Below are 9,437 nucleotides of genomic sequence, written 5' to 3'. Positions count from 1 at the left end.
CATTAATTTTCATTTAAAAAACAAATTTTACTTTATTGTTCTGTTAATCGCAAAATAAAGAAAAATCTGACAACAAAGAAATGATTTTCTCGTTTCTTTTACTTCCATGATTGTCATTGAAACTCAATTTACACAGATATTGACGAATGTGCCAGCACTCCGTGTATGGTTAATGAAGATTGTACTGATGGAGTAAACATGTATACTTGTGCCTGCTCTGCTGGTTTTACTGGGTCTCCGTGCGCAGGTGAGCTATCAAGTCAAAGCAGATTACATGCAAACACCTATTACATATAGCAAATGCTCCTTTCTCATCACGACATCATAGATACAAAGTCTTTCATGCTTCGTATCAGCGTATCAGCGACTCAATGTTTGGCGCTTAGTTGTCTTAAAACTCAGACGTTGTTAATACATTTCTACATCCATTGTGTTCATTTATTTTACCCCTAAAGGAAAGATCAATTGCCCTTCTTAGTTTGTTTTTTCTTCCAGGGTCACATCCAATTTCGTCATTCAATGAAAGTTGTTCAGGAGATTTTTTTCTTCTTTTTCTTCTTCTAAGTCCATGCTTTTTTAAACAAATTCGGACAAAACAAAGATAAATGTTATTTGTTTTACTTCTTTAATTTATTGATCAATAGTTTAAAAAATGATGTACTTTATTTCTCAATTGTCATTAATTTTCATTTAAAAAACAAATTTTACTTTATTGTTCTGTTAATCGCAAAATAAAGAAAAATCTGACAACAAAGAAATGATTTTCTCGTTTCTTTTACTCCCATGATTGTCATTGAAACTCAATTTACACAGATATTGACGAATGTGCCAGCACTCCGTGTATGGTTAATGAAGATTGTACTGATGGAGTAAACATGTATACTTGTGCCTGCTCTGCTGGTTTTACTGGGTCTCCGTGCGCAGGTGAGCTATCAAGTCAAAGCAGATTACATGCAAACACCTATTACATATAGCAAATGCTCCTTTCTCATCACGACATCATAGATACAAAGTCTTTCATGCTTCGTATCAGCGTATCAGCGACTCAATGTTTGGTGCTTAGGTGTCTTAAAACTCAGACGTTGTTAATACATTTCTACATCCATTGTGTTCATTTATTTTACCCCTAAAGGAAAGATCAATTGCCTTTCTTAGTTTGTTTTTTCTTCCAGGGTCACATCCAATTTCGTCATTCAATGAAAGTTGTTCAGGAGATTTTTTTTCTTCTTTTTCTTCTTCTAAGTCCATGCTTTATTAAACAAATTCGGACAAAACAAAGATAAATGTTATTTGTTTTACTTCTTTAATTTATTGATCAATAGTTTGAAAAATGATGTATTTTATTTCTCAATTTTCATTAATTTTCATTTAAAAAACAAATTTTACTTTATTGTTCTGTTAATCGCAAAATAAAGAAAAATCTGACAACAAAGAAATGATTTTCTCGTTTCTTTTACTCCCATGATTGTCATTGAAACTCAATTTACACAGATATTGACGAATGTGCCAGCACTCCGTGTATGGTTAATGAAGATTGTACTGATGGAGTAAACATGTATACTTGTGCCTGCTCTGCTGGTTTTACTGGGTCTCCGTGCGCAGGTGAGCTATCAAGTCAAAGCAGATTACATGCAAACACCTATTACATATAGCAAATGCTCCTTTCTCATCACGACATCATAGATACAAAGTCTTTCATGCTTCGTATCAGCGTATCAGCGACTCAATGTTTGGTGCTTAGGTGTCTTAAAACTCAGACGTTGTTAATACATTTCTACATCCATTGTGTTCATTTATTTTACCCCTAAAGGAAAGATCAATTGCCCTTCTTAGTTTGTTTTTTCTTCCAGGGTCACATCCAATTTCGTAATTCAATGAAAGTTGTTCAGGAGATTTTTTTCTTCTTTTTCTTCTTCTAAGTCCATGCTTTATTAAACAAATTCTGACAAAACAAAGATAAATGTTATTTGTTTTACTTCTTTAATTTATTGATCAATAGTTTGAAAAATGATGTATTTTATTTCTCAATTGTCATTAATTTTCATTTAAAAAACAAATTTTACTTTATTGTTCTGTTAATCGCAAAATAAAGAAAAATCTGACAACAAAGAAATGATTTTCTCGTTTCTTTTACTCCCATGATTGTCATTGAAACTCAATTTACACAGATATTGACGAATGTGCCAGCACTCCGTGTATGGTTAATGAAGATTGTACTGATGGAGTAAACATGTATACTTGTGCCTGCTCTGCTGGTTTTACTGGGTCTCCGTGCGCAGGTGAGCTATCAAGTCAAAGCAGATTACATGCAAACACCTATTACATATAGCAAATGCTCCTTTCTCATCACGACATCATAGATACAAAGTCTTTCATGCTTCGTATCAGCGTATCAGCGACTCAATGTTTGGCGCTTAGGTGTCTTAAAACTCAGACGTTGTTAATACATTTCTACATCCATTGTGTTCATTTATTTTACCCCTAAAGGAAAGATCAATTGCCTTTCTTAGTTTGTTTTTTCTTCCAGGGTCACATCCAATTTCGTCATTCAATGAAAGTTGTTCAGGAGATTTTTTTTCTTCTTTTTCTTCTTCTAAGTCCATGCTTTTTTAAACAAATTCGGACAAAACAAAGATAAATGTTATTTGTTTTACTTCTTTAATTTATTGATCAATAGTTTAAAAAATGATGTACTTTATTTCTCAATTGTCATTAATTTTCATTTAAAAAACAAATTTTACTTTATTGTTCTGTTAATCGCAAAATAAAGAAAAATCTGACAACAAAGAAATGATTTTCTCGTTTCTTTTACTCCCATGATTGTCATTGAAACTCAATTTACACAGATATTGACGAATGTGCCAGCACTCCGTGTATGGTTAATGAAGATTGTACTGATGGAGTAAACATGTATACTTGTGCCTGCTCTGCTGGTTTTACTGGGTCTCCGTGCGCAGGTGAGCTATCAAGTCAAAGCAGATTACATGCAAACACCTATTACATATAGCAAATGCTCCTTTCTCATCACGACATCATAGATACAAAGTCTTTCATGCTTCGTATCAGCGTATTGGTGCTTAGGTGTCTTAAAACTCAGACGTTGTTAATACATTTCTACATCCATTGTGTTCATTTATTTTACCCCTAAAGGAAAGATCAATTGCCCTTCTTAGTTTGTTTTTTCTTCCAGGGTCACATCCAATTTCGTAATTCAATGAAAGTTGTTCAGGAGATTTTTTTTCTTCTTTTTCTTCTACTAAGTCCATGCTTTATTAAACAAATTCTGACAAAACAAAGATAAATGTTATTTGTTTTACTTCTTTAATTCATTGATCAATAGTTTGAAAAATGATGTATTTTATTTCTCAATTGTCATTAATTTTCATTTAAAAAACAAATTTTACTTTATTGTTCTGTTAATCGCAAAATAAAGAAAAATCTGACAACAAAGAAATGATTTTCTCGTTTCTTTTACTCCCATGATTGTCATTGAAACTCAATTTACACAGATATTGACGAATGTGCCAGCACTCCGTGTATGGTTAATGAAGATTGTACTGATGGAGTAAACATGTATACTTGTGCCTGCTCTGCTGGTTTTACTGGGTCTCCGTGCGCAGGTGAGCTATCAAGTCAAAGCAGATTACATGCAAACACCTATTACATATAGCAAATGCTCCTTTCTCATCACGACATCATAGATACAAAGTCTTTCATGCTTCGTATCAGCGTATCAGCGACTCAATGTTTGGTGCTTAGGTGTCTTAAAACTCAGACGTTGTTAATACATTTCTACATCCATTGTGTTCATTTATTTTACCCCTAAAGGAAAGATCAATTGCCTTTCTTAGTTTGTTTTTTCTTCCAGGGTCACATCCAATTTCGTCATTCAATGAAAGTTGTTCAGGAGATTTTTTTTCTTCTTTTTCTTCTTCTAAGTCCATGCTTTATTAAACAAATTCGGACAAAACAAAGATAAATGTTATTTGTTTTACTTCTTTAATTTATTGATCAATAGTTTGAAAAATGATGTATTTTATTTCTCAATTGTCATTAATTTTCATTTAAAAAACAAATTTTACTTTATTGTTCTGTTAATCGCAAAATAAAGAAAAATCTGACAACAAAGAAATGATTTTCTCGTTTCTTTTACTCCCATGATTGTCATTGAAACTCAATTTACACAGATATTGACGAATGTGCCAGCACTCCGTGTATGGTTAATGAAGATTGTACTGATGGAGTAAACATGTATACTTGTGCCTGCTCTGCTGGTTTTACTGGGTCTCCGTGCGCAGGTGAGCTATCAAGTCAAAGCAGATTACATGCAAACACCTATTACATATAGCAAATGCTCCTTTCTCATCACGACATCATAGATACAAAGTCTTTCATGCTTCGTATCAGCGTCAAATTCGTATCAGCGTATCAGCGACTCAATGTTTGGCGCTTAGGTGTCTTAAAACTCAGACGTTGTTAATACATTTCTACATCCATTGTGTTCATTTATTTCACCCCTAAAGGAAAGATCAATTGCCCTTCTTAGTTTGTTTTTTTCTTCCAGGGTCACATCCAATTTCGTCATACAATGAAAGTTTTTAAGGATATCTTTTTCTTCTTCTAAGTCCATTCTTGATTAAACAAACTCGGACAAAACAAAGATAAATTTTGTTTGTTTACTTCTTTAATTCATTGATCAATAGTTTGAAAAGTGAAGTATTTTATTTCTCAATTGTTATTAACTTGCATTTAAAAAATAAATTTTACTTTATTGTTCTGTTAATCGCAAAATAAAGAAAAATCTGACAACAAGTAAATGATTTTCTTGTCTCTTTTACTCCCATGATTGTCATTGAAACTCAATTTACACAGATATTGACGAATGTGCCAGCACTCCCTGTTTGAATGGAGGAGCATGTAACAATTTACTCGACAGCTTCACCTGTGACTGTGTTAGTGGCTATGAAGGAATTACGTGTGATTCAGGTAAGCTATATATAAAGCCGAAACGGATTATATTCTTATATTAATACAATTTTTAAGTAATGTAAAATCCACACAAATATGGCTCATCGAGAAATTAAACATAAAGATTGAACAAAAAAACAAAAAAAGGAAATATCTAGTCTTTGGAAAGCGGAATGCAAGAGGTGTTTCTTAATCTAAAGTCAACAGAAGTGACAAACAAAATTTGCATTTTGATGCAGTACTTTGAGAAATATTGCCTCTTTTGATTTTGAAGTGCATGGCCATTAGTAGAGCATAGTTGATATTGTTCTTTCAACGCATATGGAAACGTTTGCTTGGATTTGTCTCATAAAACAAGTTGTCCACAAACTGACTCCCACACGGTGTTGAGTGCTCAAGGGTCACTGGCCACTGGCTTCATCGGACAGGTAGTTCCATTATGTAAATGGGTAAAATAACTATTACAACCAAATGAGGGGACACATTAGGTACACATACTCTTTTATTGAATGAAAATATAAAACCAAAATGTATTTTTTATTCTAACAATTGGAGTACAAAGAATAATAACAGGTGAATGAAATGCATAAACACCACAAACACCTAGGAAGGAAGCATTCATTACTTTGAATACGTATAGTTGATAAACGACTCCGCATGAAACAATAAAACCAAAATGTAATTTACGTTCTGGCAATTGGAGTAGAAAGAATGATAGCAGGTGAATGAAATGCTTCAACAACACAAACACCTGGGAAGGAAGCGTCCATAAATTTGAATAATATAGTTAATAAACGACTCCGCATATGGACGTTTGATGGAGCAGAAAGCAGTGGATCCTTAACAACACGAACCCATTTAGCAGAATTTCGGAACGTAAATTAAACTTGGCGCGGTTGGAAAATGCATCTTTCGACCCTGCGACTAAATGGTACGATCCAGTAAATTAAAACAGTAAAATGGCTCTTATTATTAAATTACTCATTAAATAAAACCAAAAACTATGACAAAATCAGTTGTATCTTACTAATAATTAAAAAAGATGTATAAACATTGTGGAAGTGTAGCATTTTACGATAAAAGACACCAATTCAGCGAAGATGACGTCATTAGAACCTGTTTATGTGCGCTTGCATCAGGGAATTCAAGGTCAAAAGGTCAATTCAGACGCTGATAAGTTATTGGTCAAACCTTTTTGTTTCCTTTATTCCGACAAAATTATACAATCAATCAAAACAAGTTTAATACCAGAAGAAAGCTAACGATTAGTATTTTCATTAACCGCTTGCCCCAAAGTCGCTTGACCACAGTGAAACGAGTGACAGCTTGCGAGAGCGGCCAAAGTGTGATTAAAACTCGCTATTTGCTCTTCTCCAACGCAAAAAGACACGACATTGTGCTGGATAAATTTATTTTTTCCGACAAAAGTACAGAAAATTTGCATATGATCTTTTTATATTATACTTTATGAAATGTTACCCGAGTGACTTTCGGGCACCGCAATGCTTGAACGAAACGCACATTTTAGAAAACTTCACTTTTTCATGGAAAAATGCTTATTTGTTCTATGCACGCAAGTCAGATTGAGCGGATGATACAACGTTTCCATTTGCGATATCTGTTTTTTTAAAGATTTGTTTAAAGGTATAATAAGAGTGGCATATTTTATTTTGATAATAGGGATTCAACTTTTGGTGCTAAGGTGTCTTAAAACTCAGACCTTGTTAATACAATGCTACGTCCATTGTGTTCATGTATTTCACCCCAAAAAGAGATCTATTGCCTATCTGAGCTTTTGTTTTTCTTCCAGGGCCACATCAAAGTTTGTCAGACAACGATAATTGTTTTTGAGATTTTTTCTACTTCTTAGTCCATGATTTTTTGAACAAATTTGGACAAAACAAGATAGATTTAGTTTGTTTACTTCTGTAATTTATTGATCGATAGTTTAACATAACAAATGAAGTATTTTATTTCTCAATTGTCATTAATTTGCATTTAAAAAACAATTTTTACTTGATTGTTCTGTGTATCTCCAAATAAAGAAAAATCTGACAACAACGAAATGATTTTCACTTCACTTTTACTCCCATGATTGTCATTGACACTCAGTTTACACATATATTGACGAATATACCAGCAATCATGAACATTTATGTATATTGTAATATAGGTTATGTGCTATCGGGATTCAAGTCAAGCAATGTTTTGGTTTAAATGAAATTAATGGTTACATAATTATGAAAAGATTAATCCCATGTGATGCTTATATCGAAACTTAACCCTCTAAAATACAGTTAACGATCATTTTTTTAATCCCCCCCCCCCTTAAATAAAATCCATATAAAGGGGGAAAAGTAAACCTACTTTCTACATGAGATTTCGCTTTCATGGAAATTCATGTTTACTTATTACTAAAAAAATATAAAGGCCATTCTATGCTCATATCGTGACTTTAACCTTTTAATACATTTCAAGATCGTCATTGTACCTATCCCCCTAAAGTTTCAATATAAAACGTTCAAAGAGTTTACCCATTTTATAATCTAACAATCTTAAGTACACCATTCTTAAATCCCCATTGCACTACCTATGGCTACTTGCGTTCTCCATATAGCAAACAATAGCGAGCTTTTGGTTTAGGCACCCGACGTCGGCTACTACGAGGTACTGGGGCGTGGAGACGTTGCGCAGCTCACGTCCGTTCCCTTCGCGGCAGTGCTTACGATTTTTCACGACGGTGCTTTCGTCGCGGTCACGTGACCAATTTTTGAGATCAGGTAATTAAATCAGGTAATAAATGCACAGTCCGCAAAAATCTGATCCGAAGAATAACATGAGGATGACAGAAATAGAAAGTTAAAATGATAAAACAAAAAATAACATAAGAAAAGGTGATAAAAGAATAAACAAAGGATACGAAGAGGAAATAATAAAAACAAAGAATAACATAAGAGAAGGTGATAGAAGAAAGAAACAAAGAATAAAATCATATTAAAAAAAGAGAAAGTACTAGAATGATTAAAAAACAAAGAATAACATGAGAGAAGGTGATAGAAGGAAGAAACAAAGAATAACATAAGGAAAGACAAAAGAGGAAGTGATAAAATGATAAAAACAAAGAATATCATTAGAGAAGGTGATAGAAGGAAGAAACAAAGAATAACATAAGGAAAGACAGAAAGTGATAGAATGATAAAACAAAGAATAACATAAGAGAAAAGGATATAAGAAAGAAACAAAGAATAAAATTATATTAAAAAAAAGGAAGTGATAGAATGATTAAAAAACAAAGAATAACATGAGAGAAGTTGATAGAAGGAAGAAACAAAGAATAACATAAGGAAAGACAAAAGAGGAAGTGATAAAATGATAAAAAACAAAGAATAACATAAGAGAAGGTGATAGAAGGAAGAAATAAAGAATAACATAAGGAAAGACAGAAAGTGATAGAATGATAAAACAAAGAATAACATAAGAGAAAGGGATATAAGGAAGAAACAAAGAATAAAATTATATTAAAAAAAAGGAAGTGATAGAATGATTAAAAAACAAAGAATAACATGAGAGAAGGTGATAGAAGGAAGAAACAAAGAATAACATAAGGAAAGACAAAAGAGGAAGTGATAAAATGATTTAAAAAAAACAAAGAATAACATAAGAGAAGGTGATAGAAGGAAGAAATAAAGAATAACATAAGGAAAGACAAACGAGGAAGTGATAGAATGATAAACACAAAGAATGACATAGGAGAAGGTGATAGAAGGAAGAAACAAAGAATAACATAAGGAAAGACGGAAAGTGATAGAATGATAAAACAAAGAATAACATAAGAGAAGGTGATAGAAGGAAGAAATAAAGAATAACATAAGGAAAGACAGAAAGTGATAGAATGATTAAACAAAGAATACCATAAGAAAAGGTGATAGAAAAAGAAACAAAAGATAGCAAGAGGAAATAATACAATAATAAAAACAAAGAATAACATAAAAGAAGGTGATGAAACTACACTCACGTTGACGTTTTCACGGCGACGGGGATTCACGGAAATTGCCCCCGACTCCCGTCGCGTATTTGGAAGGGAACTTGGGCCCAGAAGCTCACGCATGCGCAGGGGATAAATACGACGTCACGCGTAGTAGACGACGTCGGGTGCCTAAAATCGGAAGCTTTCTAATGCCTTAGCGGTGACCGTTGATAATTGAGAGCCATTTGATGAGATAACCACCTGTCAGTGACCATGCAGTGAGGTCTAAGCCCTCCTAGCCAAACTAGTGCAGATGGGATTTAAGTTCCTAGGTTATGGAAAGATTCGGTTGAGAACGATTAATGTAACATTCATTGTTGATTTTAGGACATTTTCTCTCTTTAGTTGACTGTTCTGGTGCCAACCCATTTTTAACGATGGAAGCTGTTATACCGATGCATGTACTATGAAAGAGTGCATGGAGATACAAATAATTGTTGCC

The sequence above is a fragment of the Strongylocentrotus purpuratus genome, unplaced genomic scaffold (assembly GCF_000002235.5).
Source record: "Strongylocentrotus purpuratus isolate Spur 01 unplaced genomic scaffold, Spur_5.0 spur5_scaffold_18, whole genome shotgun sequence".
In the NCBI taxonomy this organism is placed as follows: Eukaryota; Metazoa; Echinodermata; class Echinoidea; order Camarodonta; family Strongylocentrotidae; genus Strongylocentrotus; species Strongylocentrotus purpuratus.
The sequence above is the reverse complement of the archived record's forward strand: the minus strand, read 5'-3'. Positions refer to the sequence as shown.